This window comes from Takifugu flavidus, chromosome 18 (assembly GCF_003711565.1).
Source record: "Takifugu flavidus isolate HTHZ2018 chromosome 18, ASM371156v2, whole genome shotgun sequence".
Taxonomy (NCBI): domain Eukaryota; kingdom Metazoa; phylum Chordata; class Actinopteri; order Tetraodontiformes; family Tetraodontidae; genus Takifugu; species Takifugu flavidus.
The window spans coordinates 9,865,755-9,877,832 of NC_079537.1; positions in this window are offsets into that span (position 1 = coordinate 9,865,755).

Sequence of the window (12,078 nt, forward strand, 5' to 3'; positions counted from 1 at the left end):
ACGCTCAGGTGACCGGCAAAACCTGGCATGTCGCAGCTAACATTAGCTAAAGCGCTAACGTCTGTTTAAACTGCACATAAATATCGCTAACAAGGGTCAATTGTTAGTCAGGTTTGATGTAAAATTGGGACAATGCTCACCGGTTTCTTCCTAAATTGCTAAATGAAACACTTTTTCACGCTTTCGTTTTGACAAACGTGTGCGCCGCTCTCTTCTTCCCCCTCCACCGCACACAGACGTGATTCGTTCCGGGTCTGCGTCACAGCGGAAACGCCCGTGCGCGATGACGTAACTCACGCATCCTCGACTTCCCGCATCTTGAGGACTTCTGTGTTTTATGTAAATAACATTTGGTTACCATGCAAACTCTACCTCACTTCTCTGGCCAGGCATTGGGAGCATGAAAATGTCTTTCCTGTCTTCCAAATAATGCTTTACAACATGGGGACTGACACTAGCCTCGATCTCTATGACTGTCTGTATTTATTTCCTCCCCTATTAATAATACATTGTAATTTGCATTTACAATGATTGGGGCATTGGTGCAACTAAACGTTAATAGAGATGCTAATGTTTACATCACGTGACACCATTCTCTGATGAGGATAGAGTAGCATCACTTACATCTTCATAAAGAGAAGGTTTCTTCTAACTGAATGTGAAGATCATGTCAGTTGGGCTAATTTCTGCTAAGCCAAAATTTAACAGGATTAAAATTCTATGAGAACATTAACTGGACCCACGGATATTATTGATTCATATTGCTAGCGAGAGCTTTCCGTGCTGGCTGTGTGCTGTAACGATTCAGGTAAAGTGACCTTTTTCTCCAGGTGGATTTCAGGCTCCGCTTGAGTCTGTGAGATCCAAAAGGAGCAATCACTGTGAACATGGCGCTTGTACATTGTCAAATAGAGCTGGCTCAGCTGGATTGTTATGCACTGTGAGTCAGCTGCAGCAGGTATGAAATTGGTTGGACCCTTTCCTTCACTCTGTACCGCTGACCAGCTGTGACCTTGAACATTTTGATACTAACACATATTGATATTAATAAACCTTGTAGCACCTTTGTGCGTTGCTAACAGCTGCAGAGCCCTGCAGCTCCGGGGCCTCCATATAAATAACACAATCCATGTCATTACAAGACCAGCATGTGCTGTAGGTGGTTATTAAGTTGATTCGTTTTTCTGTATCGTTGCTCGGATTCGCAAATGTCCGCCTCTGCACGACAAATTGGGGGGGGGGGGGGGGGGGGGATAGAAGAACAACTGAGTTTATCCAGAAGAGAAATGAGGTTGTTTTATAAAAGAACTCATGACTGAGACTTTGTAATGAGCTCTACCTTCATATAAAACCTTTTGTGTAAAAGTAAAAGCCTCGCATTGCCTGATCAATTATAGATTGAAGCTAATGGTTATTATGCTTCCATTAATGCATACACCAATAATACTTGGCTGTTTGGGGGGTGTTAAGGGTCCATTTGCTGTAGGAAAGCTGAGAACCAAAGGCACTCTAATCAGACTCATGTGGAATGATTGCTGCTGCTTTTTCTGTCCCTTTTCCATGTTGCAGGTCTGTAACCTTCATTTCATCTTGCTCCTCGGCCCTCTGTAACAGTTTACACGTGCACGGCGGGGGGATGTCACAGTTCTTGGATTATATATCAAAAGAGGGCAGGTGTTTAAATATAGCCGCAGGTTGTGGAAATGGATTTACTGTTGTCAACATGCACTTTGGGTGACACTCGAATCTGTGAGTAACATTTTTAAAGCCCTCCTGGCTCAAAGTAATGCAAGATCCTGTTCAGGTGAGGCAAAAACGGCCCCAACTAAATCTCTAAGATATTTGCACAACGCCAATAAAAATGGTCTGGCTGAGTTTCAGGGGGGGGAAAAAGACTGAAAAGTTTTCTGGGTTCTAAAATCATATTTAATATCTGACAGTTTGACAAGGCGAGCCTTTTCCTCCAACCCTCTTTCTCTCCAGCTGTCTCGTGAAATCACAGTGTCAAAACACCGTCCAGGAGGAGAAAAGCTTTTAAGTGGAGGGGCCAAGTCCTGCCCATCACCTCTCGCCGCCCAGCTACATATGCAAAGCTGCCTCATCATATTCTCTCTACCCTGCCTCCTGACGCGTACAAACACATGAACACAGAGACAAGTCGCACCCCTGTGGCCACTAGAGTGCTGTGCTGGATTACAGATAGAGCTCAAATGCAACTTTCTGGTGACATTTGAAGGTAGCCCACCCACCACAGGAGTCAGGAAGGCTTGGGCAGTTTAAAAGCTGCGTGTTATCCTCAAGCAGAGCCTTTCAGAGTGGGCGATTCTTAGATATCTGAGTCTGAAAGGTTGAAAAAGCCGAGATATAAGCGGTAGTATTTTAGCCCGTCTGTTTCACCGTCATCAGCAGAGCCAGCTCTTCATGTTTCCAAACCGCAGCCGAACAGAGAGTGTTTCTTTCTGTCTCTTTTTTTGGGAGGGGGCTTGAATCTGCTGTGATTGACAGTCAAGAAGCTATCCAAGTGTTTTGGAGAAAAAAACAGAAACCAGAGAGGCTGCAGCAACACCTCCCACCCCGTCTAATCTCATATCTGTGGAGACTCTCAGAAAGCAACATGAATTTCCAACAAGAAATCAGTTTTTTCTATGTAGTCAACACACTTTTTAACTCATTTGGTAAATACCAGTGATTATTATTGATCAGAGCTTATTCATCACTGGTCGACACTGGGAAAGTTTAGGCCGTAATACTGAATGAATGGCAGTGGGCAGTGAGTCCTGCACTTAAGAAATTACCGGCGTCAGCCTCCAAAACCTCCTCAAAGGCTGAAGCACACGAAGCCATTAAGACTTCAAGGTGTAATGAACTTAATACAACTGGAGTAAAGAAATAACCGGAGTATGCTGAGTTAATCTTTTAATCCAACCAGGATCCGATTAGCCTCGTACATCAGGAAGCATAGATATGGTACAGTTTGATTCAGTAGACTTGCTGTGTTTCTATTACTGTCCCAACTATTTAATTAGTGTAGAGGAGAGGAGAGGAGAGGAGAGGAGGAGGAGAGGAGAGGAGAGGGGAGGGGAGGAGGGGAGAGGAGGGGAGAGGAGAGGAGAGGAGAGGAGGAGGAGAGGAGGAGGAGAGGAGAGGAGGGGAGGGGAGGGGAGAGGAGAGGAGAGGAGAGAGGAGAGCCTGAAAGGAGGAGGAGAGGAGAGGAGAGGAGAGGAGAGGAGAGGAGAGGAGAGGAGAGGAGAGGAGAGCCTGACAGGAGGAGGAGAGGAGAGGAGAGGAGAGGAGAGGAGAGCTGAAAGGAGGAGGAGAGGGAGGAGAGGAGAGGAGAGGGGAGGAGAGGAGGGGAGGGGAGGGGAGAGGGAGGAGAGGAGAGGAGAGGAGAGGAGAGGAGAGGAGAGGGGAGGAGAGGAGGGGAGAGGAGAGGAGAGGAAGGAGAGGAGAGGAGAGGAGAGGAGAGGAGAGGAGAGGAGAGGAGAGGAGAGGGGAGGGAGGGGAGGAGAGAGGAGAGGAGAGGAGAGGAGAGGAGGAGAGGAGAGGAGGAGAGGAGAGGAGAGGGAGAGGAGAGGAGGAGAGGAGAGGAGGAGAGGAGAGGAGAGGAGGAGGAGAGGAGAGGAGAGGAAGAGGAGAGGAGAGGAGAGGAGAGAGGAGAGGAGAGGAGAGGAGGAGAGGAGAGAGGAGAGGAGAGGAGGGGAGAGGAGGGGAGAGGAGAGGAGAGGAGGAACAAACTCATACATGCAGTACATCACCAAGAATAAACAAGGTTACATATAAGTTATACATGATGGAGACGTGAGAAGAATGTTGGCCTCGGTACATGTGCAGGGAGGAGGAGGTTTAACATGTCTGAAGGGTCAGAGGAGAGAACAGCAGCAGTGAGACATTGATGGGTGGATTTGAATGTTCACTTGTAGCGGAGCTTCTTTTTTCTTCAGTTAACAGCTATTAGGAAATATATATGGGTAATTCACTCTTCTATGTGCTCACACGTGCATTTCCTCAAATGTCCCCACAGCCCGATCGACAGAACACAAAACGGGCCAGAACGTGATCACTCAAACCCTCTTTGTTGTGGTGTGAATCTGTGTGAAATCAGGAGGGGCAGAGAAGAGGCGCGAGGCGGCGGGAGCAAGGCATTGTGGAGATTTCTATCAGCATGAAAGGAAACCTTGTTGTTCTTGCAAGTTGCAAATGGGCAAACCTTCAACACGGTCAGATATCAGCATTCAGGAGCAGGAGACGCACAGCTGTCCTTGTTGCTAGCGAACGCACCCTTGCTCGTCGTCTCTGCAGTGTTGCTGATGTTGTCAACAGGGACAAGATCATATCTCACGGCTTTTGCTCGGTGTTTGTTCTTCGCTATAACAACAGTTTTTAGAGCTCAGTGTTGCATTTGTGGGCTGAGAATCTCTGAGCCTGTTTGCTAAACAGAGTAAATGAATGAATTTAAGCCGATGCTAATGTCATCAGAGTCAGGAACTATTGATTGGCGCTGCCTAACGAGCCCATTCTGACACAGGAAGGAGCACAAAACACACATAAGCAGTGTGTCCTTCACTGATGCTCAGTTTCTTTACACAACTCTGCCAACTGATTAGTTCAAGTGACTTCATTTGTGCCGGTGATGATCAGCCCAGTCACTGATGCAGCGCCTCATTAGAGCCCGATGGCCCCAAGACATTTGTGGCAGTTTTTTTTGCCCCAGGAATTAATAATGACAATTAATTGTGGCATTCAGAATCATGACAGCCGCGGCGCCAGAACTCCAAATTGAATTATTCGCTGTACGCTGTGAACTTCTGCCGTCGCCGCTGGAATAATAAGCTGGAATGTCTTTAACCTTTGAGTTGGAGAAACAGTAAAAATATGTTGTTTTGTTTTTAAAAGTGTTTTTTTTTTCTTCCCGACGCCAGAGGAACTGGTCTCAAATGGCAGCCATTATTTTTCTACACCACCACCGGAGTCGTGCCGGGGAGACGTCACCCCGCACCTTGAAGCTCGCTGCCTCCTGGTATAAAACAAATCCTCACAACTCCCATCTCATCTGCAGCGTTAAAAGACAAAGTTGGCTCTGCAGCATGTCTCCAGCGAGGCCCACAGCTGGCACCGAGATGGAGGGAGAAAGGTTTCCCAGGACAATCTGCTCTCAGCTTTTATTTTATTTCTTATTTACGGCATCCGCCGCTGCTTTCATGTGATTTCACTGGTGCCGGGCTGATTAACACCAATCACTAAAGAGGCAAATTCTCTGATCATCTGCTGTGTCCCGCTGTGAAGACGTCCTCATTGTCTGTCAGCTCAGTTTCTCTCATCAACTAAAATGATTGTGTCTTTTTGATTTGGCTGATTTACTCAGGATAATATTCAAATGGGATTCTTCCAGCACTGTAGCAATGTTCAAAAATGGAAGGTTTAATCTCAATTGCGACACTGATGGCAGGCTAGAAACATCCAAAACAAATTGATATTATAACGTATGATTCAGAAACAATGTGTGAACAAAATTGTCTCGACTGAATCGTATCACGTCTGAATCCTGTTTAAAGACACATTTTTTTTGTCCTTCGGGGTTAAAAGAGGCTTTATTCTATTTTCGGTGTTTATATGATCGGCTCTAATGAGGACGTTTGCTTTTTAAACAGACGTAAAAATAGCATAATGGCAATTAAAGAATGTGCAACCCAAAGCAAAAGCAAAGCAGCTCCGTAGGAAGCGAAACAACGGTGACACGTGAATCAAATCCCTCCGGAACCATTAAATGAGAATCTTTAAAATAGAGCTGCAAACACTAGAAGGGATGATTGACCTTGATTAGTTTATTTAACAGCTATAAAACAAAGAATAACAACCATTTTCATGATATTGAACGCAACACGGCAGCTTATAGAGTCTCATATAGAAAGAGTGGTGGGTGGGTCGTGGGGGGGTGAGAAGGAACGTGGGATCAAAAAGGAGGAGACCTGCATATTTTAGAGAGCTGAAAGTTCTCACATGCATAGGCGGCCAGTTCACGTCTGGCTCCAAACCCAGAACCTTGAAACAGTCAGGAGTAAAACAACACGTCTGCTGTGGGGGGGGGATTCTAATTCCCCTGCCCACCTCATGCACTCAATTCTCCTGCTGTCAATCAGCCAGCATGCAGAGAGGGCTGGTCACCCTCACCTCGTCCTTCCCTGGTCTTTGTGTTTGCCGGAGGGTTCCGTCAGCAGAAACGGAACTCTTTCACTCACAGATGTGGTTCTGAAAGGAGCAGCAGCCTCGTGGAGTGGGGGGGTCATCTAATATTCTTAGCTTGGAAAATATTGTGAATAGAGATTTGGCTGAGCAAAGGGGAATTAAAACAGAATCCACCGGTAGGATGGGGTGTCGGTGCTGTGAGAAAAGAACCGTAACGGGCTTCCACCGCGAATCTATGCTAATTTGGAAGGAAAAGAGCCCTTTTGAGGCCTTTGTTAAGCCTGCCCTCGCTGTAGATTCAGCATCAATCACACATCTGGCTGGTATTCAGTCGCTGGCTTCATGAATACAAGAGGCTATTTGAGTATTGTGTTCCATGAGACATAATGAGCACAATATTTTTCACTGATACGACCACGTCTTTGTCGGCAGAGTCCTCTGGATTCATTCATCAATCTGGAGCTACCTCTTCTGATGACTGGGTGGCATTTCGTAAAGAGCGAGAGCGGCGGCGGCGGTGGCAGGTCTGAGGGTCTGAGTCTGAGCCGCGGCATTATTTAGAGCAGCGGGAGGCAGACAAATATACTGCACACACCTCCGAAAAGGTCACACGGAAAAAGAAGGAGAACAAATTGCATCTCCATCCCATTACTGACGTTGGTTATCCCAATACGCTGCCCAGTCTGTCACACTGGAGGACCAGTCAGGAGAATGGGCGCTGACATTGAACATCACACTCCTAAAAAATGTAGGTGCTGCAATTAAAATTAAAACGTTTTTTTTTTTTACTGCAGCTTCTTGTTCGGAGGAAGCTCTACGAGCAGCACTGTAATTTCAGCGCACGTGACAATAAAACGATTTGAATCTGAAGTCAAATGTGTGGTATTGGAAGGCATCCGTGCGCGCCGCTCCATTATCAATCAGACCCTCTCGTGCTCCTTCAACCGAGGCGATGTTTTTCAGTGGTCCAACCACATCTACAGTCCTCGATTTTATCGTGATTATTATTATTCCGATTGGAGAGATGTCGGCCTCGGATGCTCGGCTCGAGTCATTCTTCGGATGACGTTTAACCCTCGATGGCCCGGGCAAAATATCGGTGACGCGCCCTAAAACCATGATACCAGTCATCAATCATCTTCTCTGTTTAGAACTTTTTGGTGTAAAATCCAGGATTCATCTCTCAATTAATTAGAAAATCATCCAATGTGCTTCTGAGAGTCTGTTTGCAGAGCAGATCTTCCTGCCCCAGGCAGATCTTCACCAGATCCAGGTCTCTGGTGAGCCACAGGAGTCACAAGCTGTCCAACAAGTTAGCGTTGCTGCTAACAGAAACCACGACGAGCAGGTCTTCTGGTTGGGACTCCCCCCTCCCCCCAGCCACGCAGGCTCGGTGGAAAACTTTGTCACATTCGTTCCGAAACTTCTCGTACAAGCACAAATTGGAACCTCGAGGCATCTTTACAAATTTCATGTTACTCAGCAGAAAGAGGAAATCCAGAAGTAGCAGCAGGGCAGGAGGCTTCAGAGAGGGAGGGGAGCTGTCCCGTGGGTCCGTCTGGGTCTGAGTGGAGGGCATAGGGCAGCGCGGCTCCCCTCCTCCGCAGCTCTGCGTGGCGTTTGCTGGCATTACAGTTTATTTGGGAACGAATGTCAGACGAGTTCAACTGTCCAACGTTGTGTGAGCGGCGAAAAAAAACCCATACTTAATGCGCTCACTGAACAGGAACGCCGTGTGTGACTTCTTATCTGCCTCTGGGTGGGTGGAGACGTTCTTCTTCTATTCTAATTTACTTTTCACTCAGAGGCTTTTTTCTGTTATTAAATTATTCAAATGAAGGCTGCCACAGTATATGAAATCAAGTTTAAGAGAACGAGTTAAGATGACACTCTAGGCAAAGATGCAGCTCAAATAATTTAAAGCCGTAGCCCTCAAAATATGAAAGACACCAAAAGCAATCAAAGGAAATCTGGGGAAATGCGGAAACTTTGCGGAAACAGAACCATCGAGTAAATTAAACTCTTCGAGCCACACGCCATTTTTCCTCTGAAGGCCAGTGTGTTCCTGCCCTCATGATGGATCCATGCACCGATCCCAATGGGACTGAGCATACCTGGCGGCTCGGGGCAGGGCGGGGCCTAACCAGTCGAGCCCTGGAGACTTCCCTGTGGTGCCTCGTGTTCATATTGGGAAATTTCAAGGCCTGTTCCGCCTATTTGAGGAGATTATCCCAGCTTGCATCAGACTTTTCAGGAATCTGCCCCGTGTTTGCTAGCGCTCCCTGGATGGGCGTGGCCCTCATCGACACCAACCTGCAGTAAATAAGCCCGTCCTCCTCTAGCTAGTCCCTCCAGAGGTTATACCCTCTGGCCTTTGATTGATTTTTGCCTCTTCCAACCAGTCCTCGTGTCTATGGCGGCCACGCCTCCTGCCTCCGTGTCTGTTACCCAGCAGCTCCTGCTGTGACCTGCCTTTTGTTACGTCCCCGTAGCTTAAATTACCTTTATAACCCTTTTGTTGTTGTTTTTGTTTGTGCCCTGCAGCTCTTCAACAATGAATTAGACATTACTAATGTCGGAGCCATGAATAATCGATGCCACAAACCGCAGGAGTTCGCGCAGCCTTGAGGAATATCAGCAAGCCCGCTCATTTGGAATGCTAATATTTATATAGTTCTGACACGTGTGAAGTGCGGACGGTGAAGATTATTATCGCTCTTTCTCTCCCTCGCTCCATTGTCAAACAAACAGCGGTTTCATCGTTTCCCGCAGCATCGTGGAGTGTCTTCATGTTAACATCAGAGGTGGGAATTCTGTGGATTAAACTGGCTGAGTCATGTGTGGGTGGAACAGGTAAGTGTTGCTATGGCGTCGCTGACTTAAAAGCGCGCTTTATGCTTGAAGAAACCAGACTTGCGTGGGCAAAGCTGGTGCCGTTGCCGTCCATCTGACCTATAAGTTGACATGGTTTTTTTTTCCCCTTTTCTCTGCACTCCGTCTGATCTTGGGCCTGATGTTTGAAGAGGAACCAGAAATGAGTTTCAGAGAGAACGCAGCAGCGAAAACGGCTGCATTCCAGATGACACTCCTTCCAGAGTGCAAGGAGTTCTTCAAGAGCATGACATCAGCAAAGCCTCCATCTGTGCTGTCATGATGAAACGCGGATAAAGAGGGTGACGGAATCCATTCAGCAAAACCCAAAAGGGATCAACGCTACAGGCGCTCGCCTTGTGTTCTTCAGAAACCAAAACACACAGGTTTCAGCTGGAGTGTGTGCAGATCTCGCGCAGCATTAGAACGCGTAATTAAGCCGAGTGTTTGCAGACTGGAGGATGCAATTCTTTGCTATTTGAAATGAAACTGAAGTTTCATCGCACTTGAGCGGCGAAGGCTAATGATTATTGGAGTGCTCCTGGTTATTTCCTTTACCAGGTGGATGAAATGTGTGCGACTAAAGCCTGGAAAATGTCGGCTGCAGTCGGAGGAGGGAGGGAGGGGACAGGTAGCACAAAGCTGCCGAGTCGCTTTTGAATTGATTTGCTGCTGTCAGAAGTTATACGGCGGCTCCTTCGTAGCGCTCCTCTCTGCGCGCTGCAGCTGTCCCTCAAAGCCTGTTGGGATCGTAACGTGGTTTGAATTGGACAGATTTCTTTCTCTCTCTTTTTTGAGAAGCAATTTTCCCTTCATTCATCCACTTTTAATTACTTTGCCGGCTCTCATGGAGTCTGTGTTCTCGGGCCCGACCCGGGAGCCGCTGATGAAAACACGTTCTGACTGGTTGGAAACAAGCAAACGTTACCCACCGTTCTGAGGCTTTTAAACCCTTTACCGGCTTCTCTTTGTTGAACAAACGTCGTCGCTCTGCAGTTTCTCTGAATTGCTCTTTTGAGCCGACATGGTTTCGCTATTACGTCGAACTTTAAAGTAAAAATCAATGTTCTTCGCCACCTGTAATCCAGTAGCATTTATTTGCTTTACACAAATGTTTACATGATGTCGCCTTGGTAAATCTGCATCGGTGTTAGGGACAGAAGCGTCCTAATAAACTCTTAAGCACTCAGAATGATTAGTTATTGCGTAACCTGGCCACGGTGCCAAAGGGGTAAGGCCCAGTTTTAATGTAGTTCAGACTTTTCTTGGCTTCTGTTTTAGGCTCCAATCCAAAAAAGCAATTTCAGAGAATTACCGGAGGCACATTAAGTTGTCACGATATCCATTCGGTCAATGAAACTCTAAAGAAACATTGTGGCGGCGGAGAGAGATTCCTCCCACACGTGTAGGCTTCCCTGATTTGCTGTACGGATATCCGCAATTAACCGCTGAGTCGCAATAGGGCGATGTCCAATTCATCCTCACGAGGCCTGATGAAGGCAAGCGCACCATTGCAGCCTCCGCCTGAGAGTTCCAGGTGCTTAGATTGCTTAGTTTGTCTCCACGGCACCACAGCGGGGCCTTAAATTCTGGTATCAGCATGTGATGTCGTCTCCCTGTTGTTGTTCTGTGCTGACTGGAGTCGTCGTTCGCCGCCCCCGTTATCAGGATTTGAGATCGCGGCTCTTCCGTTTGGACGTGTTAGTGTTGAGCCGGTATTGACCTGCGCTCGCCTCGCTTCCACTGTGATCATTAGCGTTTATTTTAATAAGCGCTGGGCCGCGCTGGCGTGTGTCCGGCTAAATAAAGACGGAAAAAAGGGATGTGACATTTGGACGTTTGACGGGTTGATGATCGCGCGACTGGATCCTCCTTCAGAACGGAGCGATAATTAATGCGGCGTGGAGCTATGTTTAGTCTTACCTTTGCACTCCAGCTTGTCACCGCTTCAGAAACAGCGTCAACGTCTCGCGAACAGGATGGAAGCATGGAAGGATTTGGCCATTTCATTGGCCACATCATTGAAAACACATTTCAATCTAGGAGTTTTTTTGTTGTTAGGATGCAGAAAGGAGCGGAAACATGTCGACATGTTGGCACGGTGCAACGGGAGTCCGTGTCAGGAGCGTTTGAGGGAACGTTTTCCTTCAGGAAGGTCGAGCAGCTGCAGCAACCAGAAACACTCCAAGAGGTTGTAGGAGATTGGTTGTGCTTGTCGCTACGACGGCGGGAATGGACTTCTCTCATTATGGGTGGCGACAGAACAGTTTCAGTATCGACGCATCCGTGTTCCTTTGCTCTTTTTAGCCATGAGGGAAATTATTAGATTTGATTATTTGCAGCCAGCGAGCGGAAGCGTCGGGAGTATCGATCGTGCCGAGTCACATTCTGAGAATTAAAGGTGTAAATTTTCCTCACAAGAGAAAAAAAAGGACAACGGACCAGAAGTTTGTAACGAAAGGTTGCAGCTCAGGTGGTCAAAACGCAAAGGTTGTCAGCTTTAACCCCTCGCAAGAATCTTTTATTCATCTGATTAGCAGTAAACAGAACAGGGAGTATTTTGGGATGTTTCTTTGTCACACCTCCGCTTCAAAAGTCAGGTTGAGGGCCTCCAGAAGCTCACGCAACTTGTTTATTCCCCCCACGGAAGATCTGATTAGATATCGACGCCATGAAAGAGTGTTCTGAACCCAGAAACACAGAAAAACGGGCTTATCCAGCAGCCACACGGGGGATGGGGGGAGGGGGGGGGGGGTGTAAATTCAGCTCCGTTTATCACAATGATGAATTTAAATGACAATGTTTTCTGCAGATAAAATTATCATTCCAAATGCCTTCCTATTCAGCGCCGCTTTCACCTTCCTGACCTCCCCCAAAGAATAAAAATGTCCTCTGAATTTTAAATGGGCACGATGAAGATCCTTAACCCGGAAAGGTCGCAGGTTTCATTCTTCATTTAACCCCTGGAGGCTGACACCGATGTTATTATTAGCAGACTAACTTCGCTCTGAAGGTCCCAGCGTG